The sequence below is a fragment of the Pseudophryne corroboree genome, unplaced genomic scaffold (genome assembly GCF_028390025.1).
Source record: "Pseudophryne corroboree isolate aPseCor3 unplaced genomic scaffold, aPseCor3.hap2 scaffold_223, whole genome shotgun sequence".
NCBI classification, from domain to species: domain Eukaryota; kingdom Metazoa; phylum Chordata; class Amphibia; order Anura; family Myobatrachidae; genus Pseudophryne; species Pseudophryne corroboree.
The window spans coordinates 672,550-698,884 of NW_026968879.1; the positions used below are offsets into that span (position 1 = coordinate 672,550).

At 41.7% G+C, this 26,335-nt stretch overlaps 5 non-coding genes and 1 pseudogene across 5 annotated transcripts; 1 reads left to right on the forward strand and 5 right to left on the reverse strand.

Annotated features, from left to right (window-relative positions):
• Positions 1-1,702: 1,702 nt before the first annotated feature.
• On the reverse strand, positions 1,703-1,881 carry LOC135008893 (U1 spliceosomal RNA; annotated as a pseudogene).
• Positions 1,882-10,074: 8,193 nt separating this feature from the next.
• On the forward strand, positions 10,075-10,148 carry TRNAN-AUU (transfer RNA asparagine (anticodon AUU)). Its single transcript has one exon. It is a non-coding gene; the product is annotated as a tRNA-Asn (tRNA).
• Positions 10,149-15,532: 5,384 nt separating this feature from the next.
• Positions 15,533-15,648, reverse strand: LOC135008957 (U5 spliceosomal RNA). The gene has a single exon (XR_010208557.1). It is a non-coding gene; the product is annotated as a U5 spliceosomal RNA (small nuclear RNA).
• A 275-nt stretch (positions 15,649-15,923) lies between these two features.
• On the reverse strand, positions 15,924-16,039 carry LOC135008937 (U5 spliceosomal RNA). The gene has a single exon (XR_010208538.1). It is a non-coding gene; the product is annotated as a U5 spliceosomal RNA (small nuclear RNA).
• Positions 16,040-16,313: 274 nt separating this feature from the next.
• LOC135008965 (U5 spliceosomal RNA) lies at positions 16,314-16,430 on the reverse strand. Its single transcript, XR_010208565.1, has one exon. It is a non-coding gene; the product is annotated as a U5 spliceosomal RNA (small nuclear RNA).
• A 59-nt stretch (positions 16,431-16,489) lies between these two features.
• Positions 16,490-16,653, reverse strand: LOC135008685 (U1 spliceosomal RNA). The gene has a single exon (XR_010208337.1). It is a non-coding gene; the product is annotated as a U1 spliceosomal RNA (small nuclear RNA).
• Positions 16,654-26,335: the final 9,682 nt, after the last annotated feature.

Below are 26,335 nucleotides of genomic sequence, written 5' to 3' on the forward strand. Positions count from 1 at the left end.
CAGTATGTACTTTTGCAAAGTGTCGCTGTGGCGCAATCAGTCAGTGTGTATGGCTATTAACCTAAAGGTTGGTGATTCAATCCCACCCAGGGACGTAATTGACCTTGTTATCAGATTTTGGTGATCTTTAAGTAGACAAGTCAAAATTTCAAACCCCCTCTTATGGTGTAGGGTACCCGGCCTTCTCTGATGTAATCAGAGTTAGATTTGATTAAGTGATTTTATAAAAAACAGCTAGGAAGCACAATTTAGCAGTGGGTTGCAGAGAAAAAAAATTATGCTGGCAGAAAAGTCCAATTGAGTGATTAAACAGCTCTTCATTTTCTGATTTTATGTTTATGCTAACAAATTTGCTCTCTGAAAAGTGTCCACAAAGCCAAGTCTCTGATTAACACCTTTGTAGGAATGATTATCCACCTATTACTGAATTAAACTTGCTTCATTGGAAAGGAAGCAAGATGCATCCTCATTTCAATGTCTACTGAAATAATACAGGTTGACACCAGGAAACATAAACGTCACTGCATCCTTGCTGCTTCCTCATGGGGAAGTCTGTTTAATGTGAAAACAAGGTGATATCTAATCAGCACACAGGTAAGGAATTAAGAAAATCTTTCTTTATGGGTGAAGATGTTTCTCACAAAATTGTTGCACCAAGGCATCATTGAAATTAAAGCTGGAAAGATGATTTTAATATATCACTTGTATATTTTGTACTGCTCTTCTGGTGACAATGTAGTTTGTTTTTGTCAATTACCATTTTAATAATAGGGTAAAGAAAATTAAGTGGATTTTTGAAAGAAAACAATACTGTCAATATACTATTAAAACAAATTAAAATGGTAAAAGTTATTGTACTTTAAGTAAAAATAAAAGAGCAAAAATATCAATCCCAGTTTTGGATTACTTTAATTAACAAAAAACAATGCATATAGCAGAGGATAGTTTCAATCTGCCTACCTCTGGGTTATGGACCCAGCATGCTTCCATTACAGTACTCTGCTGCACATGTAAGTGCAAGAGATCCTGAAGCACTCACTCATCATGGGAAAGTACCAATGTGTTTCTTCATTGGTTGATGGAAGAAACATCTTACAAAAACTCTCCAGATTATTGACTTTTTAAAGTTTTTCTAGGAAACGTTCTAGATGAATGCTTATTAGCCTTTGTCAGTATGTACTTTCGCAAAGTGTCTCTGAGGCACAAACAGTTAGCGTGTTCAGTTGTTAACCAAAAGGTTGGTGGTTCAATCCCACCTAGGGACGTAATTGACCTTGTTATCAGATTTTGGTGATCTTTAAGTAGACAAGTCAAAATTTCGAAAACCCCTGTTATGGTGTAGGGTACCTGGCCTTCTCTGATGTAATCAGAGTTAGATTTGATTAAGTGATTTTATAAAAAAAACAGCCACGAAGCACAATTTAGCAGTGGGTTGCAGAGAAAAAGAAATATGCTGGCAGAAAAATCCAATTGAGTGATTAAACAGCTCTTCATTTTCTGGCTTTATTTTTATGCTAACAAATTTGTGCTCTGAAAAGTGTCCACAAAGCCAAGTATCTTATTAACACCTTTGTAGGGATGGTTTTTCACCTATTATTAAATTAAACTTGCTTCATTGGAAAGGCAGCAAGTGATGTCATCCAAGCAGTGGGTCAAGGTTGGCTTCAAACCTCGTCTGCTTATGAAAAGAGAAAAGGGGTATGCAGGGCATGGCGGCCTTTTGCGGTGCTTGGATGACCCCTAGTTCGCATTAAATAATGCAGTCGAGTTTCCCACATTTGGGGAAATCACAGGGGTCAGCATACCCAGAATGCAATGAATGAACCGCACCCTGGGAGAACAGTCTTCATGACCATGGTATCTCCTATGCAAAATAAGTATGATTTGGGATAGGGCTGGGGAGGGCCGCTGCTCAGGCACATCTCTGTCAAGTAAAGGAGATTCAACTGAGGCAGCACAAGGGAACTCTCATCTGGGGACAACAACTGCAGGGAGAACACATATTTTCAGATGAACATGGGAGGGCAGAAGGCTGCCTAATACTGAAGCACCCCCAAACAACAAACCAAATGCAACAACTAGTGCAAGCATTCCTGGGGGAAGGCCTGCAGCAGATGGATTTGCATATGGCGATGTCATCCAAGCAGTGGGTCAAAGTTGGCTTCAACCCTCGTCTGCATATGAAAAGAGAAAAGGGGCGTGCAGGGCATGGCGGCCTTTTGCGGCACTTGGATGACCCCTAGTTCGCATTAAACACCTCCACCCTCTGTCGGTGTGGGGCTCATGTTGGCTATGCCCCAGCCCCTGAAGGATTCAAGCTGATTTCTTGCAGCAGCTGGGCACTGTAACAGCTCCAGAGCTGCTCTGTAAGGCAAGTAAAAGGGTGTGGGCCCTGCAGCACTACCTGTAGTTCGCATTGTGCAAGACCCCTAGTTCGCATTAAACACCCCCACCCTCCTTCGGTGTGGGGCTCATGTTGGCCATGCCCCAGCCCCTGAAGCATTCACGCTGATTTCTTGCAGCAGCTGGGCACTGTAACAGCTCAAGAGCTGCTCTGTAAGGCAAGTAAAAGGGTGTGGGCCCTGCAGCACTACCTGTAGTTTGCATTGTGCATTGGAAGGCACAAAGTAAGCAGACGGGAGGAGAAGTCAGGATAGTGCACAAGGGTATAGACGGGAGGGGATCAAGAAAAAAGAAGTGGAAACAGACAGCAAACTAGGCTTCCAATGCACAATGCAAACTACAGGTAGTGCTGCAGGGCCCACACCCTTTTACTTGCCTTACAGAGCAGCTCTGGAGCTGTTTAATCACTCAATTGGATTTTTCTGCCAGCATAATTTTTCTCTTACGTCCTAGAGGATGCTGGGGACTCCGTAAGGACCATGGGGGATAGACGGGCTCCGCAGGAGACATGGGCACTTTAAGAAAGACTTTAGATCTGGGTGTGCACTGGCTCCTCCCTCTATGCCCCTCCTCCAGACCTCAGTTTACTACTGTGCCCAGAGGAGACTGGGTGCTTTTCAGGGAGCTCTCCTGAGTTTCCTGACAGAAAGTATATTTGTTAGATTTTTTTATTTTCAGGGAGCCTGCTGGCAACAGACTCCCTGCATCGAGGGGCGGAGGGGAGAGATGCACACCTACTTCTGTGAGTTGATAGGCTCTGCTTCTTAGGCTACTGTACAGCATTAGCTCCAGAGGGATCGGTACGCAGGTCTCACCCTCGCCGTCCGTCCCAGAGCCGCGCCGCCGTCCCCCTCGCAGAGCCGGAAGATAGAAGCCGGGTGAGTATGAGAAGAAAAGAAGACTTCAGAGGCGGCGGAAGACTTCATGATCTTCACTGAGGTAACGCACAGCAGTAAAGCTGTGCTCCATTGCTCCCATACACCTCACACACGGCAGTCAGTGTAAGGGTGAAGGGCGCAGGGGGGACGCCCTGGGCAGCAATATAGACCTCTCTTTGGCAAAATAAATATATATGCAGCTAGGCACTGTATATATATATAAGAGCCCCCGCCATTTTTTTATGGGGGGGGCTATTTGAGCGGGACAGAAGCCCGTCGCTGAGGGGGTGGGGCTTCTCCCTCAGCACTCCCCAGCGCCATTTTCTCCACAGCACCGCTGAGGGGAAGCTCCATGGACTCTCCCCTGCTTATACCACGGTAGAAAGAGGGTCTTAAAGAAGAGGGGGCACATAATTAGGCGCATATATATATGGAAATACAGCGCTACTGGGTAAACATAAAATGATTGTGTTTTTTTCCTGGGTCATATAGCGCTGGGGTGTGTGCTGGCATACTTTCTCTCTCTGTCTCTCCAAAGGGCCTTGTTGGGGAACTGTCCTCAGATAAGAGGATTCCCTGAGTGTATGGTGTGTCGGTACACGTGTGTCGACATGTCTGAGGTAGAAGGCTCTCCTAGAGAGGAGCAGGAGCAAATTAATGTGGTGTCTCCATCGACAACGCCGACACCTGACTGGATGGATATGTGGAATGTTTTAAGTGCTAATGTAAACTTATTACACAAGAGATTAGACAAAGCTGAAGCTAGGGAACAGTCAGGGAGTCAACCCATGCCTGTCCCTATGTCGCAGGGACCTTCGGGGTCTCAAAAGCGCCCACTATCCCAAATAGTTGACACAGATACCGACACAGATTCTGACTCCAGTGTCGACTACGATGATGCAAAGTTACAACCAAAATTGGCTAAATGTATTCGATATATGATTATTGCAATAAAAGATGTTTTGCACATCACAGAGTCCCCTGTCCCTGACACGAGGGTACACATGTATAAGGGAAAGAAACCTGAGATAACCTTTCCCCCCTCACATGAGTTGAACGAATTATGTGAAAAAGCTTGGGAATCTCCAGACAAAAAGCTGCAGATTCCCAAAAGGATTCTTATGGCGTATCCTTTCCCGCCAATGGACAGGATACGGTGGGAATCCTCCCCTAGGGTGGATAAAGCATTGACACGCTTATCCAAAAAGGTAGCGCTGCCATCCCAGGATACGGCTACCATCAGGGACCCTGCTGACCGCAAGCAGGAGGTTACCCTAAAGTCCATTTACACACATTCTGGTACCTTACTCAGACCGGCAATTGCGTCGGCCGAGGTTGTAGCGCGGTGGCAGCATGGACAGATACCTTATCAGCAGAGATTGAGACCCTAGATAAGGATGCTATGTTATTGACCATAGGGCATATAAAAGATGCTGTCCTATATATGAGAGATGCTCAAAGTGACATTAGTCTACTGGGTTCTAGAATAAACGCTATGTCGATTTCTGCTAGACGAGTCCTATGGACCCGGCAATGGACAGGTGATGCCGACTCAAAAAGGCATATGGAGGTTTTACCTTACAGGTGTGAGGAATTGTTTGGGGAAGGTCTCTCGGACCTTGTCTCCACAGCTACAGCTGGTAAATCAAATTTTTTGCCTTATATTCCCTCACAGCCTAAGAAAGCACCACATTATCAAATGCAGTCCTTTCGATCACAGAGAAACAAGAAAGTACGAGGTGCGTCCTTTCTTGCCAGAGGTAAGGGCAGAGGGAAGAAGCTGCACAACACAGCTAGTTCCCAGGAACAGAAGTCCTCCCCGGCCTCTACAAAATCCACCGCATGACGCTGGGGCTCCGCTAAAGGAGTCCGCCCAGTTGGGGGCACGTCTTCGTGTTTTCAGCCACATCTGGGTTCATTCGCAGGTGGATCCCTAGGCAATAGAAATTGTTTCTCAGGGTTACAAGCTGAAATTCGAAGAGGTGCCTCCTCGCCGGTTTTTCAAATCGGCCCTACCATCTTCTCCCCAGGAAAGGGAGATAGTGTTAAATGCAATTCACAAATTGTATCTTCAACAGGTGGTGGTCAAGGTTCCCCTGCTTCAACAAGGAAAGGGAAATTATTCGACCCTGTTTGTAGTCCCAAAACCGGACGGTTTGGTCAGACCCATATTAAATTTAAAATCCCTGAACCTATACTTGAAAAGGTTCAAGTTCAAGATGGAATCGCTAAGAGCGGTCATCGCCAGCCTAGAAGGGGGGGATTTTATGATATCTCTGGACATAAAGGATGCATACCTTCATGTACTCATTTATCCACCTCATCAGGCGTACCTAAGATTTGCGGTACAGTATTGTCATTACCAATTTCAGACGTTGCCGTTTGGTCTCTCCAGAATTTTCTCCGAGAATTTTCACCAAGGTAATGACGGAAATTATGGTGCTCCTGCGAAAGCAAGGTGTCACAATTATCCCGTACTTGAACGATCTCCTCATAAAAGCGAGATCAAGAGAGCAGTTGCTGAACAGCGTATAACTTTCATTGAAGGTGTTACAGCAAAACGGCTGGATTCTCAATATCCCGAAGTCGCAGTTGGTTCCTACGACTCGTCTGACTTTGCTTGGGCATTATTCTGGATACGGACCAGAAAAGGGTTTATCTTCCGATAGAAAAGGCCCAGGAACTCATGACTCTGGTCAGGAACCTATTGAAACCAAAACAGGTGTCAGTGCATCACTGCACTCGAGTCCTGGGAATGATGGTGGCATCATACGAGGCCATTCCCTTCGGCAGGTTCCATGCGAGGATCTTGCAATGGGACCTACTGGACAAGTGGTCCGGGTCACATCTACAGATTCATCAGTTGATCACCCTGTCCCCTAGGGCCAGGGTATCTCTCCTGTGGTGGCTGCAGAGTGCTCACCTTCTAGAGGGCCGCAGGTTCGGCATTCAGGACTGGATCCTGGTGACCACGAACGCGAGCCTCCGAGGTTGGGGAGCAGCCACACAGGGAAGAAATTTCCAAGGTCTTTGGTCAAGTCAGGAGACTTGTCTTCACATCAACATCCTGGAGCTAAGGGCCATATACAACGCCCTATGTCAAGCGGAGACCTTACTTCGCGACCAACCAGTTCTGATCCAGTCAGACAACGTCACCGCAGTAGTTCATGTAAACCGCCAAGGCGGCACAAGGAGCAGAGTGGCGATGGCGGAAGCCACCAGAATTCTTCGCTGGGCGGAGAATCATGTAAGCGCACTGTCAGCAGTGTTCATTCCGGGAGTGGACAACTGGGAAGCAGACTTCCTCAGCAGACACGACCTACATCCAGGAGAGTGGGGACTCCATCAGGAAGTCTTCGCACAGATTGCAAGTCGGTGGGGACTGTTCCAGATAGACATGATGGCGTCCCGCCTCAACAAAAAGCTACAGAGGTATTGCACCAGGTCAAGAGACCCTCAGGCAGTAGCTGTTTAAACAGCTCTTCATTTTCTGATTTTATGTTTATGCTAACAAATTTGCTCTCTGAAAAGTGTCCACAAAGCCAAGTCTCTGATTAACACCTTTGTAGGAATGGTTTTTCACCTATTACTGAATTAAACTTGCTTCATTGGAAAGGCAGCAAGATGCATCCTCATTTCAATGTCTACTGAAATAATACAGGTTGACACCAGGAAACATAAACGCCACTGCATCCTTGCTGCTTTCGCATGTGGAAGTCTGTTTAATGTGAAAACAAGGTGATATCTAATTAGCACACAGGTAAGGAATTAAGAAAATCTTTATTTAAGGGTGAAGGTGTTTCTCACAAAATCGTTGCCCCAATGCATCATTGAAATTCAAGCTGGAAAGATGATTTTAATATATCACTTGTACATTTTGTATTGCTCTTCTGGTGACAATGTAGTTTGTTTTTGTCAATTACCATTTTAATAATAGGGTAAAGAAAATTAAGTGGATTTTTGAAAGAAAACAATACTGTCAATATACTATTAAAACAAATTAAAATGGTAAAAGTTATTGTACTTTAAGTAAAAATAAAAGAGCAAAAATATCAATCCCAGTTTTGGATTACTTTAATTAACAAAAAAAAATGCATATAGCAGAGGATAGTTTCAATCTGCCTACCTCTGGGTTATGGGCCCAGCATGTTTCCATTGCAGTACTCTGCTGCACATGTAAGTGCAAGAGATCCTGAAGCACTCACTCATCATGGGAAAGTACCAATGTGTTTCTTCGTTGGTTGATGGAAGAAACATCTTACAAAAACTCTCCAGATTATTGACTTTTTAAAGTTTTTCTAGGAAACGTTCTAGATGAATGCTTATTAGCCTTTGTCAGTATGTATGTTTGTAAAGTGTCTCTGTGGCGCAATCGGTTAGTGTGTTTGGTTATTAATCAAAGGGTTGGTGGTTCAATCCCACCCAACGATGTAATTGACCTTGTTATCAGATTTTGGTGATCTTTAAGTAGACAAGTCAAAATTTCAAACCCCCTTCTTATGGTGTAGGGTACCTGGCCTACTCTGATGTAATCAGAGTTAGATTTGAATCAGTGATTTTATAAAAAAACAGCTAGGAAGCACAATTTAGCAGTGGGTTGCAGAGAAAAAGAAATATGCTGGCAGAAAAATCCAATTGAGTGATTAAACAGCTCTTCATTTTCTGGCTTTATTTTTATGCTAACTAATTTGTTCTCTGAAAAGTGTCCACAAAGCCAAGTATCTGATTAACATATTTGTAGGGATGGTTTTTCACCTATTACTAAATTAAACTTGCTTCATTGGAAAGGCAGCAAGATGCATCCTCATTTCAATATCTACTGAAATAATACAGGTTGACACCAGGAAACATTAACGCCACTGCATCCTTGCTGCTTTCTCATGTGGAAGTCTGTTTAATGTGAAAACAAGGTGATATCTAATTAGCACACAGGTAAGGAATAAAGAAAATCTTTATTTAAGGGTGAAGATGTTTCTCACAAAATCGTTGCCCCAATGCATCATTGAAATTCAAGCTGGAAAGATGATTTTAATATATCACTTGTACATTTTGTATTGCTCTTCTGGTGACAATGTAGTTTGTTTTTGTCAATTACCATTTTAATAATCGGGTAAAGAAAATTAATTGGATTTTTGAAAGAAAACAACACTGTCAATATACTATTAAAACAAATTAAAATGGTAAAAGTTATTGTACTTTAAGTAAAAATAAAAGCTAAAATATCAATCCCAGTTTTGGATTACTTTAATGAACAAAAAAAAAATGCATATAGCAAAGGATAGTTTCAATCTGCCTACCTCTGGGTTATGGGCCCAGCATGCTTCCATTGCAGTACTCTGCTGCACATGTAAGTGCAAGAGATCCTGAAGCACTCACTCATCATGGGAAAGTACCAATGTGTTTCTTCATTGGTTGCTGGAAGAAACATCTTACAAAAACTCTCCAGATTATTGACTTTTTAAAGTTTTTCTAGGAAACGTTCTAGATGAATGCTTATTAGTCTTTGTCAGTATGTACTTTTTGCAAAGTGTCTCTGTGGCGCAATCGGTTAGTGTGTTCAGCTATTAATCAAAAGGTTGGTGGTTCAATCCCATCCAGGGACGTAATTGACCTTGTCATCAAATTTTGGTAATATTTAAGTAGACAAGTCATATAGCAGAGGATAGTTTCAATCTGCCTACCTCTGGGTTATGGACCCAGCATGCTTCCATTACAGTACTCTGCTGCACATGTAAGTGCAAGAGATCCTGAAGCACTCACTCATCATGCGAAAGTACCAATGTGTTTCTTCATTGGTTGCTGGAAGAAACATCTTACAAAAACTCTCCTTATTATTGACTTTTTAAAGTTTTTCTAGGAATCGTTCTAGATGAATGCTTATTAGCCTTTGTCAGTATGTACTTTTGCAAAGTTTCGCTGTGGCGCAATCAGTTAGTGTGTACGGCTATTAACCAAAAGGTTGGTGGTTCAATCCCACCCAGGGACGTAATTGAACTTGTAATCAGATTTTGTTGATCTTTAAGTAGACAAGTCAAAATTTCGAAAACCCCTGTTATGGTGTAGGGTACCTGGCCTTCTCTGATGTAATCAGAGTTAGATTTGATTCATACTGTTAACTGGGTAGTATATCACAAGTTATACGGTGTGATTGGTGTGGCTGGTATGAATCTTGACCTTGGATTAACAAAAATCCTTTCCTCGAACTGTCTGTCTCCTCTGGGCACAGTTTCTCTAACTGAGGTATGGAGGAGGGGCATAGAGGGAGGAGCCAGTGCACACCCAGATCTAAAGTCTTTCTTAAAGTGCCCATGTCTGCTGCGGAGCCCGTCTATCCCCCATGGTCCTTACGGAGTCCCCATCATCCTCTACGGACTACGAGAAAAAAAAATTACCGGTAGGTTTAAAATGTTATTTTTTTCTCTGCAACCCACTGCTAAATTGTGCTTCCTAGCTGTTTTTTATAAAATCACTTAATTAAATCTAACTCTGATTACGTCAGAGAAGGCCAGGTACCCTACACCATAAGAGGGGGTTTGAAATTTTGACTTGTCTACTTAAAGATCACCAAAATCTGATGACAAGGTCAATTACATCCCTGGGTGGGATTGAACCACCAACCTTTTGGTTAATAGCCCATGTAAGTGCAAGAAATCCTGAAGCACTCACTCATCATGGGAAAGTACCAATGTGTTTCTTACAAAAATTCTCCAGATTATTGACTTTTTAAAGTTTTTCTAGGAAACGTTCTAGATGAATGATTATTAGCCTTTGTCAGTATTGACTTTTGCAAGGTGTCTCTGTGGCGCAATCGGTTAGCATGTTTGGCTATTAACCAAAAGGTTGGTGGTTCAATCCCACCCAGGGATGTAATTGACCTTGTAATCAGATTTTGGTGATCTTTAAGTAGACAAGTCAAAATTTCAAAAACCCCCCTTATGGTGTAGGGTACCTGGCCTTCTCTGATGTAATCAGAGTTAGATTTGATTAAGTGATTTTATAAAAAAACAGCTAGGAAGCACAATTTAGCAGTGGGTTGCAGAGAAAAAAAATATGCTGGCAGAAAAGTCCAATTGAGTGATTAAACAGCTCTTCATTTTCTGATTTTATGTTTATGCTAACAAATTTGCTCTCTGAAAAGTGTCCACAAAGCCAAGTCTCTGATTAACACCTTTGTAGGAATGGTTTTTCACCTATTACTGAAATAAACTTGCTTCATTGGAAAGGCATCAAAGATGCATCCTCATTTCAATGTCTACTGAAATAATACAGGTTGACACCAGGAAACGTCACTGCATCCTTGCTGCTTCCTCACGGGGAAGTCTGTTTAATGTGAAAACAAGGTGATATCTAATCAGCACACAGGTAAGGAATTAAGAAAATCTTTCTTTGTGGGTGAAGATGTTTCTCACAAATTGTTGTCCCAATGCATCATTGAAATTCAAGATGGAAGATGATTTTCATATATCACTTGTACATTTTGCATTGCTCTTCTGGTGACAATGTAGTTTGTTTTTGTCAATTACCATTTCAGTAATAGGGTAAAGAAAATTAAGTGGATTTTTTAAAGAAAACAATGCTGTCAATATACTATTAAAACAAATTAAAATGATAAAAGTTATTGTACTTTAAGTAAAAATAAAAGAGCCAAAATATCAATCCCAGTTTTTGATTACTTTAATTATAAAAAAAAAAAAATGCACATAGCAGAGGATAGTTTCGATCAATCGACCTCTGGGTTATGGGCCCAGCATGCTTCCATTGCACTACTCTGCTGCTCATGGAAGTGTAAGAGATCCTGAAGACTAAATTGATTAAAGGCCTAAAAGTACTGGACTATAAGGAAAGACTTACTAGGCTGAATATTTATACACTAGAAAAGAGGTGCCTAAGAGGAGATATTATTAATATCTTCAAATATGTAAAGATACATAACAAAGAGTTATCAGAGGAATTATTTATTAAAAGAACACGTGGTCACTCGCTGCGACTGGAGGAAAGTTCAGAACGCAATGGAGGAAAGGTTTCTTCACTGTTAGGGCAATCAGAATGTGGAATTCCCTGCCAGGGAAGGTGGTAATGGCGGACTCTGTAATTGGATTTAAAAAAGGAATGGATACATTTCTGAATGAAAAAGCTATCCAAGGTTATAATACTTAAAATATCAACATGGTTAATCCGGGGGTAACATGAGTTATAGTAGCTAACTAGTCATAAAACATTATTCAGCAAGTATGTAGAATCATCACAACTTAAAACAGGTTGAACACGATGGGCAATTTGCCTCTATTCAACCTCAAAAACTATGTTACTATATTACTATGTTATTGTAGTATACAGAACACCACAATGCAATGAGCAGTGATAGTGAGCACTGATGAGGATACTAGAACTGACACTGAGCAGCAAGATGCAGCACTGGACTATTAGTAATGTACTGTAGTATGCTGAGCACCACAATGCAGCACAAGACAATGAGCAGTGATACTGAGCACTGATGAGGATACTACTGAGAACTGACACTGAGCAGGAGAGACACACTACTAGTATTACTGAGCAGCAATAAGTAACCACTGATACTGAGCACTGATATTGAGATTTCCACTGAGAGAACATAGCCACGTCCTCTCCGCTCTCTCTTCAATGCACGAGTAAAAATGGCAGCAACGCGCAGCTCTTTATATGGAATCCGAATCTCGCGAGAATCCGACAGCGGGATGATGACATTTTCCCTTGTTCAGGTTTTCCGAGTCAGGCGGGAACAACCGAGCCTGCCTCGGACCAGTGTAAACCACGTGGAGTTCGTGGGGAATTCGGTTCTCGGAGAACCGAACCCGCTCCTCTCTACCTTATACCCATCAATTTTTTTATTTTCAATCTAAGCCCCTGCAGTTTTCTGTAAGCATCTGCTTCGCTATGATGATTAACAAGTCACAAGGGCAAACACTCAGGGTTTGAGGCGTAGATCTTAGGACCAGCTGCTACAAGCATGGCAGAGGTGTCACTATCACTGGTGACACACAGAGAGGTGGCGAGGGAGATTGTAATGCAGTGCGCGCAGATAAGCAGCGCAATGGTAAAAAGGAGGCATTGTTTCATAGGTAGGGGCGTGGCCTGGTGGCCTGAATCTACATTTTGTTGCTCCGGGTGTCCCGGGGGTTGGGGGCTGCACCCGGGGACTAGTGTGTGAGCGGTGCTGGCTCCTGCACAGTGACAGGGCATGGCCACCCAGCATGACGCCTCCCTTCTTGACCATGCTGTAATTGCAGTCGCACTGCAGTTCAGCGTGATCATAAAAAATGGTGTAGGCTCCTGCTGGTGCAGACTGTATGTGCGCGCAGGAAGCCGCCACCATTTTTGTGATCACAGCGGCTGAATGTGATGTCATACAGCCGCTGTGACCACGCCCCCTGTGTCTCCTCCGTTGCAGACCCCATTTTGAAGCCTTGCCCCCGCACCGCTCCATCCCTGACTTGGAAATGGAGTGTTGCTGACCCACCTCTCCCCCCCTTCCCCACCCCGATTGACAGGCAGAGGCGATCACATTCTCTGCGGGGTGCCGCAGAAAATGCAGGCACATGCGTATGCTCTTAGCAATTTTTGCAGTTGGATCGCTTATTGTGATTGCAATCCAACCTGAATCAGGCCCTATTACCTATCACAATGCGCTGCGGGCAGTACAAAATTGGGTTAATATAGGAGAAAAACCCCCAGACCTGTGCTCCTTAACTGTACCTGGTGGCTAGTGGAGCGGCTGCCCAGTAATCAGTGTCCACCGCAGTGCGCACACGGCCCACCCCCTACGGCCTCGCTCCCCTTCATCAGCGGCCTCGTGATCCGGAAGGGTGGTGTGTGTGTGACTGACCTTAGGATGAAACCGGAGCCTCCGCTGCAGTGACCCAGCAACCAGGGCACGGGAGTATATAGCGCCGCTGGGAGTGATGAAGCTGCAGTAAAGATGTCTATTAGACCTAGCCTGCTGCAGCCCTTGTAGATTCTCATAAAACAAGTTCTTCTTTTCTTGTCAAAATTAATAGCTAAGAATAGGCTGCCTGAGGCAGGCCCCTGTTAATTGGCCTGCTACTGAAGGCACCAACTACAAACTGAGCTCCCTGTTCATGGAAGCGGGGTTATAGAGGAGAATGCACTGAGCTTCTTGGGAACAGTCAAAAGCTTTGAGCCGGTTGGTGCCTCAGATCAAGATCCTACTCTACACCCCAATGTGAATCCTTGTGGAGTCCAGTGTACCCCACAGAAGAAATTAATGTGTCACACCCATTGGCAGCAACCTTAGAATAGCTGCTGACGGGCACAATTGAGAAAGGAAGGGGGGGGGACATTTGAATCCAGCACATAGATGCAATTCAAATATGTAATTTGTACCTTCCTATTTTAAAATATAATGGATGAACCTCACCCTGTGAGAACAATCTTCATGATCAAGAGATCTAATATGTAAAATAAGTATGAGTTGGGATAGGGCTGGGGAGGGTGGCAGCTCGGGCAGCCCCTCCCCCGTCAAGTTAAGGAGATTCAACTGAGGAAGCACAAGGGAACTCTCGTCTGGGGACAACAACTGCAGGGAGACCACATCTTTTCAGATGAACATGGGATGGCGGAAGGCTGCCTAATACTGAAGCACCATCAAATATCAAACCATATCCAACAACTAGTAACAGCATTCCTGGGGGAAGGTCTGCAGCAGACGGATTTGCATACGGTGATGTCATCCAAGCAGTGGGCCAAAGTTGGCTGGAACCCTCATCTGCATATAAAAAGAGAAAAGGGGCATGCAGGGCATGGCGGCCTTTTGCAGTGCTTGGATGACCCCTAGTTCGCATTAAACACCCCCACCCTCCTTTGGTGTGGGGCTCATGTTGGCCATGCCCCATCCCCTGAAGCATTCATGCTGATTTCTTGCAGCAGCTGGGCACTGTAACAGCTCCAGAGCTGCTCTGTAAGGCAAGTAAAAGGGTGTGGGCCCTGCAGCACCACCTGTAGTTCGCATTGTGCGTTGGAAGGCACAAAGTAAGCAGACGGGAGGAGAAGTCAGGATAGTACACAAGGGCATCCTTTTCTCTTAGTCCGTAGAGGATGCTGGGGTCACATTAAGAACCATGGGGTATAGACGGGATCCGCAAGAGACATGGGCACTTTAAGACTTTCAAAGGGTGTGAACTGGCTCCTCCCTCTATGCCCCTCCTCCAGACTCCAGTTATAGGAACTGTGCCCAGGGAGACGGACATTTCGAGGAAAGGATTTATTGTTAAACTAAGGTGAGCATCTTACCAGCTCACACCTTAAGCATGCCGCAGAACGTGGCATTCAACAGAACACAAGCCAACGGCATGAACAATTGCAGCAAAAAGCTGACCAGAACCGTAACACAACATGTGTATAACCACAAGTAATAACTGCAGACACAGTATGGACTGGGACGGGTGCCCAGCATCCTCTACGTACTAAGAGAAAAGGATTTACCGGTAGGTATTAAAATCCTATTTTCTCATACGACCTAGAGGATGCTGGGGTCACATTAAGAACCATGGGGTTATACCAAAGCTCTTGAACGGGTGGGAGAGTGCGTACGACTCTGCAGCACCGAATGACCCAACTTGAGGTTATCATCAGCCAAGGTATCAAACTTGTAAAACTTAGCAAAAGTGTTTACTAAATAGCTGCTCGGCAAAGTTGCAATGCCGAGACTCCCCGACCAGCTGCCCAGGATGAACCCACCTTTCTAGTAGAATGGGTCTTCACCTAATTCAGTAACGGCAATCCTGCCGTGGAATGAGCATGCTGAATTTTACCACAGATCCAGCGCATAATGGTCTGCATGGAAGCAGGACACCCAATCATGTTGGGAGCATACAGGACAAACAGAGCCTCTGTTTTCCTAATCTGAACCGTTCTGGTGACATAAATTTTCAAAGTTCTGACCACAGCCAGAGACTTTGACTCAACGAAGGTGTCAGTGGCCAAAGGCACCATGTGGAAAGATGAACCACCTTCGGCAGAAATTGTTGACGTGTCCTCAATTCTGCTCTATCTTCATGAAAGATCAAATAAAGGCTCTTGTGATACTGCATGGTTTGTACTGTTTTCCATGTGCTCCCAGATCTTTCAAGCAAGTAGCATGGTCAAGAAAGTTCTGTTTGAAAAGAAACAAACATTTACTGTCATTGTTATGCAAATAAACTTACATTAAAGCTAACAAGAAAGCACACTCGTTCTGTCTTTAAACTGATAAAAGAAACCCCAATAATATGGGGCATGCAAAAATTGAGATAAAACTCAGTTTTGCTCCTCTCCACGGAAATCTTTAATAAAAGGCGAAATATTTGTTAGTTCTGAAGAGAAACCAGAGCATGACCAAGATTCCACCTGTCGCCTGAGTGCCATGCCAGCAGTTCTCATTCAGCTCAAAGTGAGCACCCAATTTGAATGAAAGAAAGCAGATTTCTCACCAGGCTTCCCCTTGCTATAAACATGGTTTGTACTCTTTTCCATGTGCTCCCAGATCTTTCAAACAATTAGTGTGGTCAAGAAAGTTCTGTTTGAAAAGAAACAAACATTTACTGTCATTTCTATGCAAATGAGCTTACATTAAAGCACACTCGTTCTATCTTTAAACCAATAAAATAAAACCCCAATAAGATGGGGCATGCAAAAATTGAGATAAAACTCAGTTTTGCTCCTCTCCACGGAAATCTTTAGTAAAAGGCGAAAGATTTGTTCGTTCTGAAGAGAAACCACAGCATGACCAAGATTCTACCTGTCGCCTGAGTGCCATGCCAGCAGTCCTCATTCAGCTCAAAGTGAGCACCCAATTTGAAAGAAAGAAAGCAGATTTCTCACCAGGCTTCCCCTTGCTATAAACATGGTTTGTACTCTTTTCCATGTGCTCCCAGATCTTTCAAGCAATTAGTATAGTCAAGAAAGTTCTGTTTGAAAAGAAACAAACATTTACTGTCATTTCTACGCAAATGAGCTTACATTAAAGCACACTCGTTCTATCTTTAAACTGATAAAAGAAACCCCAATAAGACGGGGCATGCAAAAATTGAGATAAAACTCAGTTTTGCTCCTCTCCACGGAAATCTTTAGTAAAAGGCAAAAGATTTGTTCGTTCTGAAGAACTAGCACAAGGGAACTCTCAAAAGAAGAACAAGGCTCTGAAACAAAGAAATCTGACTTTTACCAGAGCTGACCAGAAGAAAACACAAACACAGTCCCCCACTACCACAAATAAAGCAGTCGAGTTTCCCACATTTGGGGAAATCACAGGGGTCAGCATACCCAGAATGCAATGAATGAACCTCACCCTGGGAGAATAATCCTTATGACCATGGTATCTCCTATGCAAAATAAGTATGATTTGGGATAGAGCTGGGGAGGGCCGCTGCTCAGGCACATCTCTGTCAAGTTAAGGAGATTCAACTGAGGCAGCACAAGGGAACTCTCATCTGGGGACAACAACTGCAGGGAGAACACATATTTTCAGATGAACATGGGAGGGCAGAAGGCTGCCTAATACTGAAGCACCCCCAAACAACAAACCAAATGCAACAACTAGTGCAAGCATTCCTGGGGGAAGGCCTGCCGCAGATGGATTTGCATATGGTGATGTCATCCAAGCAGTGGGTCAAAGTTGGCTTCAACCCTCGTCTGCATATGAAAACAGAAAAGGGGCGTGCAGGGCATGGTGGCCTTTTGCGGCGCTTGTCTGACCCCTAGTTTGCATTAAACACCTCCACCCTCCTTCGGTGTGGGGCTCATGTTGGCTATGCCCCAGCCCCTGAAGCATTCAAGCTGATTTTTCTCCCAAACGAAAGACACTAGAATGAAAATTTTAAAGCCTCCTGTTAGTGCTTCATCTACACGTTATAGCCCTGAATTTTCCAATGCCTATCTCTTTGCAAAAGAGAGATATCGGCAAGGAAAAGCTGTATTGTACCTTTGCATTTTTCTCCCAAACGAAAGACACTAGAATGAAAATTTTAAAGCCTCCTGTTAGTGCTTCATCTACACGTTATAGCCCTGAATTTTCCAATGCCTAGCTCTTTGCAAAAGAGAGATATTGGCAAGGAAAAGCTGTATTGTACCTTTGCATTTTTCTCCCAAACGAAAGACACTAGAATGAAAATTTTAAAGTCTACTGTTAGTGCTTCATCTACACGTTATAGCCCTGAATTTTCCAATGCCTAGCTCTTTGCAAAAGAGAGATATCGGCAAGGAAAAGCTGTATTGTACCTTTGCATTTTTCTCCCAAACGAAAGACACTAGAATGAAAATTTTAAAGCCTCCTGTTAGTGCTTCATATACACGTTATAGCCCTGAATTTTCCAATGCCTATCTCTTTGCAAAAGAGAGATATCGACAAGGAAAAGCTGTATTGTACCTTTGCATTTTTCTCCCAAACGAAGGACATTAGAATGAAAATTTTAAAGCCTCCTATTAGTGCTTCATCTACACGTTATAGCCATGAATTTTCCAATGCCTAGCTCGTTGCAAAAGAGAGATATCGGCAAGGAAAAGCTGTATTGTACCTTTGCATTTTTCTCCCAAACGAAAGACACTAGAATGAAAATTTTAAAGCCTCCTGTTAGTGCTTCATCTACACGTTATAGCCCTGAATTTTCCAATGCCTATCTCTTTGCAAAAGAGAGATATCGGCAAGGAAAAGCTGTATTGTACCTTTGCATTTTTCTCCCAAACGAAGGACACTAGAATGAAAATTTTAAAGCCTCCTATTAGAGCTTCATCTACACGTTATAGCCCTGAATTTTCCAATGCCTATCTCTTTGCAAAAGAGAGATATCGGCAAGGAAAAGCTGTATTGTACCTTTGCATTTTTCTCCCAAACGAAGGACACTAGAATGAAAATTTTAAAGCCTCCTGTTAGTGCTTCATCTATACGTTATAGCCCTGAATTTTCAAATGCCTATCTCTTTGCAAAAGAGAGATATCGGTAAGGAAAAGCTGTATTGTACCTTTGCATTTTTCTCCCAAACGAAAGACACTAGAATGAAAATTTTAAAGCCTCCTGTTAGTGCTTCATCTACACGTTATAGCCCTGAATTTTCCAATGCCTATCTCTTTGCAAAAGAGAGATATCGGCAAGGAAAAGCTGTATTGTACCTTTGCATTTTTCTCCCAAACGAAGGACACTAGAATGAAAATGTAAAAGCCTCCTGTTAGTGCTTCATCTACACGGTATAGCCCTGAATTTTCCAATGCCTAGCTCTTTGCAAAAGAGAGATATTGGCAAGGAAAAGCTGTATTGTACCTTTGCATTTTTCTCCCAAACGAAGGACACTAGAATGAAAATTTTAAAGCCTCCTGTTAGTGCTTCATCTACACGTTATAGCCCTGAATTTTCCAATGCCTATCTCTTTGCAAAAGAGAGATATCGGCAAGGAAAAACTGTATTGTACCTTTGCATTTTTCTCCCAAACGAAAGACACTAGAATGAAAATTTTAAAGCCTCCTGTTAGTGCTTCATCTACACGTTATAGCCCTGAATTTTCCAATGCCTAGCTCTTTGCAAAAGAGAGATATCGGCAAGGAAAAGCTGTATTGTACCTTTGCATTTTTCTCCCAAACGAAGGACACTAGAATGAAAATGTAAAAGCCTCCTGTTAGTGCTTCATCTACACGGTATAGCCCTGAATTTTCCAATGCCTATCTCTTTGCGAAAGAGAGATATCGGCAAGGAAAAGCTGCATTGTACTTTTGCATTTTTCTCCCAAACGAAAGACACTAGAATGAAATTTTTAAAGCCTACTGTTAGTGCTTCATCTACACGTTATAGCCCTGCATTTTCCAATGCCTATCTCTTTGCAAAAGAGAGATATCGGCAAGGAAAAGCTGCATTGTACTTTTGCATTTTTCTCCCAAACGAAAGACACTAGAATGAAAATTTTAAAGCCTCCTGTTAGTGCTTCATCTACACGTTATAGCCCTGAATTTTCCAATGCCTAGCTCTTTGCAAAAGAGAGATATTGGCAAGGAAAAGCTGTATTGTACCTTTGCATTTTTCTCCCAAACGAAAGACACTAGAATGAAAATTTTAAAGCCTCCTGTTAGTGCTTCATCTACACGTTATAGCCCTGAATTTTCCAATGCCTAGCTCTTTGCAAAAGAGAGATATTGGCAAGGAAAAGCTGTATTGTACCTTTGCATTTTTCTCCCAAACGAAAGACACTAGAATGAAAATTTTAAAGCCTCCTGTTAGTGCTTCATCTACACGTTATAGCCCTGAATTTGTCCAATGCCTATCTCTTTGCAAAAGAGAGATATCGGCAAGGAAAAGCTGTATTGTACCTTTGCATTTTTCTCCCAAACGAAGGACACTAGAATGAAAATTTTAAAGCCTCCTGTTAGTGCTTCATCTACACGTTATAGCCCTGAATTTTCCAATGCCTATCTCTTTGCAAAAGAGAGATATCGGCAAGGAAAAGCTGTATTGTACCTTTGCATTTTTCTCCCAAACGAAAGACACTAGAATGAAAATTTTAAAGCCTCCTGTTAGTGCTTCATCTACATGTTATAGCCCTGAATTTTCCAATGCCTATCTCTTTGCAAAAGAGAGATATCGGCAAGGAAAAGCTGTATTGTACCTTTGCATTTTTCTCCCAAACGAAGGACATTAGAATGAAAATTTTAAAGCCTCCTATTAGTGCTTCATCTACACGTTATAGCCCTGAATTTTCCAATGCCTATCTCTTTGCAAAAGAGAGATATCGGCAAGGAAAAGCTGCATTGTACTTTTGCATTTTTCTCCCAAACGAAAGACACTAGAATGAAATTTTTAAAGCCTACTGTTAGTGCTTCATCTACACGTTATAGCCCTGCATTTTCCAATGCCTATCTCTTTGCAAAAGAGAGATATCGGCAAGGAAAAGCTGCATTGTACTTTTGCATTTTTCTCCCAAACGAAAGACACTAGAATGAAAATTTTAAAGCCTCCTGTTAGTGCTTCATCTACACGTTATAGCCCTGAATTTTCCAATGCCTAGCTCTTTGCAAAAGAGAGATATTGGCAAGGAAAAGCTGTATTGTACCTTTGCATTTTTCTCCCAAACGAAAGACACTAGAATGAAAATTTTAAAGCCTCCTGTTAGTGCTTCATCTACACGTTATAGCCCTGCATTTTCCAATGCCTATCTCTTTGCAAAAGAGAGATATCGGCAAGGAAAAGCAGCATTGTACCTTTGCATTTTTCTCCCAAACGAAAGACACTAGAATGAAAATTGTAAAGCCTCCTGTTAGTGCTTCATCTACACGTTATAGCCCTGCATTTTCCAATGCCTAGCTCTTTGCAAAAGAGAGATATTGGCAAGGAAAAGCTGTATTGTACCTTTGCATTTTTCTCCCAAACGAAAGACACTAGAATGAAAATTTTAAAGCCTCCTGTTAGTGCTTCATCTACACGTTATAGCCCTGAATTTTCCAATGCCTATCTCTTTGCAAAAGAGAGATATCGGCAAGGAAAAGCTGCATTGTACTTTTACATTTTTCTCCCAAACGAAAGACACTAGAATGAAAATTTTAAAGCCTCCTTTTAGTGCTTCATCTACACGTAATAGCCCTGAATTTTCCAATGCCTATCTCTTTGCAAAAGAGAGATATCGGCAAGGAAATGCTGTATTGTACCTTTGCATTTTTCTCCCAAACGAAAGACACTAGAATGAAAATTTTAAAGCCTCCTGTTAGTGCTTCATCTACACGTTATAGCCCTGAATTTTCCAATGCCTAGCTCTTTGCAAAAGAGAGATATTGGCAAGGAAAAGCTGTATTGTACCTTTGCATTTTTCTCCCAAACGAAGGACACTAGAATGAAAATTTTAAAGCCTCCTGTTAGTGCTTCATCTACACGTTATAGCCCTGAATTTTCCAATGCCTATCTCTTTGCAAAAGAGAGATATCGGCAAGGAAAAGCTGCATTGTACTTTTACATTTTTCTCCCAAACGAAAGACACTAGAATGAAAATTTTAAAGCCTCCTTTTAGTGCTTCATCTACACGTAATAGCCCTGAATTTTCCAATGCCTATCTCTTTGCAAAAGAGAGATATCGGCAAGGAAATGCTGTATTGTACCTTTGCATTTTTCTCCCAAACGAAAGACACTAGAATGAAAATTTTAAAGCCTCCTGTTAGTGCTTCATCTACACGTTATAGCCCTGAATTTTCCAATGCCTAGCTCTTTGCAAAAGAGAGATATTGGCAAGGAAAAGCTGTATTGTACCTTTGCATTTTTCTCCCAAACGAAAGACACTAGAATGAAAATTTTAAAGCCTCCTGTTAGTGCTTCATATACACGTTATAGCCCTGAATTTTCCAATGCCTATCTCTTTGCAAAAGAGAGATATCGGCAAGGAAAAGCTGCATTGTACTTTTACATTTTTCTCCCAAACGAAAGACACTAGAATGAAAATTTTAAAGCCTCCTGTTAGTGCTTCATCTACACGTTATAGCCCTGAATTTTCCAATGCATATCTCTTTGCAAAAGAGAGATATCGGCAAGGAAAAGCTGCATTGTACTTTTACATTTTTCTCCCAAACGAAAGACACTAGAATGAAAATTTTAAAGCCTCCTTTTAGTGCTTCATCTACACGTAATACCCCTGAATTTTCCAATGCCTATCTCTTTGCAAAAGAGAGATATCGGCAAGGAAATGCTGTATTGTACCTTTGCATTTTTCTCCCAAACGAAAGACACTAGAATGAAAATTTTAAAGCCTCCTGTTAGTGCTTCATCTACACGTTATAGCCCTGAATTTTCCAATGCCTATCTCTTTGCAAAAGAGAGATATCGGCAAGGAAAAGATGTATTGTACCATTGCATTTTTCTCCCAAACGAAGGACACTAGAATGAAAATTTTAAAGCCTCCTTTTAGTGCTTCATCTACACGTTATAGCCCTGAATTTTCCAATGCCTATCTCTTAGCAAAAGAGAGATATCGGCAAGGAAAAGCTGTATTGTACCTTTGCATTTTTCTCCCAAACGAAAGACACTAGAATGAAAATTTTAAAGCCTACGGTTAGTGCTTCATATACACGTTATAGCCCTGAATTTTCCAATGCCTATCTCTTTGCAAAAGAGAGATATCGGCAAGGAAAAGCTGCATTGTACTTTTGCATTTTTCTCCCAAACGAAAGACACTAGAATGAAAATTTTAAAGCCTCCTGTTTGTGCTTCATCTACACGTTATAGCCCTGAATTTTCCAATGCCTATCTCTTTGCAAAAGAGAGATATCGGCAAGGAAAAGCTGCATTGTACTTTTACATTTTTCTCCCAAACGAAAGACACTAGAATGAAAATTTTAAAGCCTCCTTTTAGTGCTTCATCTACACGTAATAGCCCTGAATTTTCCAATGCCTATCTCTTTGCAAAAGAGAGATATCGGCAAGGAAATGCTGTATTGTACCTTTGCATTTTTCTCCCAAACGAAAGACACTAGAATGAAAATTTTAAAGCCTCCTGTTAGTGCTTCATCTACACGTTATAGCCCTGAATTTTCCAATGCCTATCTCTTTGCAAAAGAGAGATATCGGCAAGGAAAAACTGTATTGTACCTTTGCATTTTTCTCCCAAACGAAAGACACTAGAATGAAAAATTTAAAGCCTCCTGTTAGTGCTTCATCTACACGTTATAGCCCTGAATTTTCCAATGCCTATCTCTTTGCAAAAGAGAGATATCGGCAAGGAAAAGCTGTATTGTACCTTTGCATTTTTCTCCCAAACGAAAGACACTAGAATGAAATTTTTAAAGCCTACTGTTAGTGCTTCATCTACACGTTATAGCCCTGCATTTTCCAATGCCTATCTCTTTGCAAAAGAGAGATATCTTCAAGGAAAAGCTGCATTGTACTTTTGCATTTTTCTCCCAAACGAAAGACACTAGAATGAAATTTTTAAAGCCTACTGTTAGTGCTTCATCTACACGTTATAGCCCTGCATTTTCCAATGCCTATCTCTTTGCAAAAGAGAGATATCGGCAAGGAAAAGCTGCATTGTACTTTTGCATTTTTCTCCCAAACGAAAGACACTAGAATGAAAATTTTAAAGCCTCCTGTTAGTGCTTCATCTACACGTTATAGCCCTGAATTTTCCAATGCCTAGCTCTTTGCAAAAGAGAGATATTGGTAAGGAAAAGCTGTATTGTACCTTTGCATTTTTCTCCCAAACGAAAGACACTAGAATGAAAATTTTAAAGCCTCCTGTTAGTGCTTCATCTACACGTTATAGCCCTGAATTTTCCAATGCCTATCTCTTTTCAAAAGAGAGATATCGGCAAGGAAAAACTGTATTGTACCTTTGCATTTTTCTCCCAAACGAAGGACACTAGAATGAAAATTTAAAAGCCTCCTGTTAGTGCTTCATCTACACGTTATAGCCCTGCATTTTCCAATGCCTATCTCTTTGCAAAAGAGAGATAACGGCAAGGAAAAGCAGCATTGTACCTTTGCATTTTTCTCCCAAACGAAAGACACTAGAATGAAAATTGTAAAGCCTCCTGTTAGTGCTTCATCTACACGTTATAGCCCTGCATTTTCCAATGCCTAGCTCTTTGCAAAAGAGAGATATTGGCAAGGAAAAGCTGTATTGTACCTTTGCATTTTTCTCCCAAACGAAAGACACTAGAATGAAAATGTTAAAGCCTCCTGTTAGTGCTTCATCTGCACGTTATAGCCCTGCATTTTCCAATGCCTATCTCTTTGCAAAAGAGAGATATCGGCAAGGAAAAGCAGCATTGTACTTTTGCATTTTTCTCCCAAACGAAAGACACTAGAATGAAAATTTTAAAGCCTCCTGTTAGTGCTTCATCTACATGTTATAGCCCTGCATTTTCCAATGCCTATCTCTTTGCAAAAGAGAGATATCGGCAAGGAAAAGCAGCATTGTACTTTTGCATTTTTCTCCCAAACGAAAGACACTAGAATGAAAATTTTAAAGCCTCCTGTTAGTGCTTCATCTACACGTTATAGCCCTGAATTTTCCAATGCCTATCTCTTTGCAAAAGAGAGATATCGGCAAGGAAAAGCAGCATTGTACTTTTGCATTTTTCTCCCAAACGAAAGACACTAGAATGAAAATTTTAAAGCCTCCTGTTAGTGCTTCATCTACACGTTATAGCCCTGAATTTTCCAATGCCTAGCTCTTTGCAAAAGAGAGATATTGGCAAGGAAAAGCTGTATTGTACCTTTGCATTTTTCTCCCAAACGAAAGACACTAGAATGAAAATTTTAAAGCCTCCTGTTAGTGCTTCATCTACACGTTATAGCCCTGAATTTTCCAATGCCTATCTCTTTGCAAAAGAGAGATATCGGCAAGGAAAAGCTGTAATGTACCTTTGCATTTTTCTCCCAAACGAAAGACACTAGAATGAAAATTTTAAAGCCTCCTGTTAGTGCTTCATCTACACGTTATAGCCCTGAATTTTCCAATGCCTATCTCTTTGCAAAAGAGAGATATCGGCAAGGAAAAGCTGTAATGTACCTTTGCATTTTTCTCCCAAACGAAAGACACTAGAATGAAAATTTTAAAGCCTCCTGTTAGTGCTTCATCTACACGTTATAGCCCTGAATTTTCCAATGCCTAGCTCTTTGCAAAAGAGAGATATCGGCAAGGAAAAACTGTATTGTACCTTTGCATTTTTCTCCCAAACGAAAGACACTAGAATGAAAATTTTAAAGCCTCCTGTTAGTGCTTCATCTACACGTTATAGCCCTGAATTTTCCAATGCCTAGCTCTTTGCAAAAGAGAGATATTGGCAAGGAAAAGCTGTATTGTACCTTTGCAGTTTTCTCCCAAACGAAAGACACTAGAATGAAAATTTTAAAGTCTGCTGTTAGTGCTTCATCTACACGTTATAGCCCTGAATTTTCCAATGCCTAGCTCTTTGCAAAAGAGAGATATCGGCAAGGAAAAGCTGTATTGTACCTTTTCATTTTTCTCCCAAACGAAAGACACTAGAATGAAAATTTTAAAGCCTCCTGTTAGTGCTTCATCTACACGTTATAGCCCTGAATTTTCCAATGCCTATCTCTTTGCAAAAGAGAGATATCGGCAAGGAAAAGCTGTATTGTACCTTTGCATTTTTCTCCCAAACGAAGGACACTAGAATGAAAATTTTAAAGCCTCCTATTAGTGCTTCATCTACACGTTATTGCCCTGAATTTTCCAATGCCTATCTCTTTGCAAAAGAGAGATATCGGCAAGGAAAAGCTGTATTGTACCTTTGCATTTTTCTCCCAAACGAAGGACACTAGAATGAAAATTTTAAAGCCTCCTGTTAGTGCTTCATCTACACGTTATAGCCCTGAATTTTCCAATGCCTATCTCTTAGCAAAAGAGAGATATCGGCAAGGAAAAGCTGTATTGTACCTTTGCATTTTTCTCCCAAACGAAAGACACTAGAATGAAAATTTTAAAGCCTCCTGTTAGTGCTTCATATACACGTTATAGCCCTGAATTTTCTCATGCCTATCTCTTTGCAAAAGAGAGATATCGGCAAGGAAAAGCTGCATTGTACTTTTACATTTTTCTCCCAAACGAAAGACACTAGAATGAAAATTTTAAAGCCTCCTTTTAGTGCTTCATCTACACGTAATAGCCCTGAATTTTCCAAAGCCTATCTCTTTGCAAAAGAGAGATATCGGCAAGGAAATGCTGTATTGTACCTTTGCATTTTTCTCCCAAACGAAATACACTAGAATGAAAATTTTAAAGCCTCCTGTTAGTGCTTCATCTACACGTTATAGCCCTGAATTTTCCAATGCCTAGCTCTTTGCAAAAGAGAGATATTGGCAAGGAAAAGCTGTATTGTACCTTTGCATTTTTCTCCCAAACGAAAGACACTAGAATGAAAATTTTAAAGCCTCCTGTTAGTGCTTCATCTACACGTTATAGCCCTGAATTTTCCAATGCCTATCTCTTTGCAAAAGAGAGATATCGGCAAGGAAAAGCTGTATTGTACCTTTGCATGTTTCTCCCAAACGAAGGACACTAGAATTAAAATTTTAAAGCCTTCTGTTAATGCTTCATCTA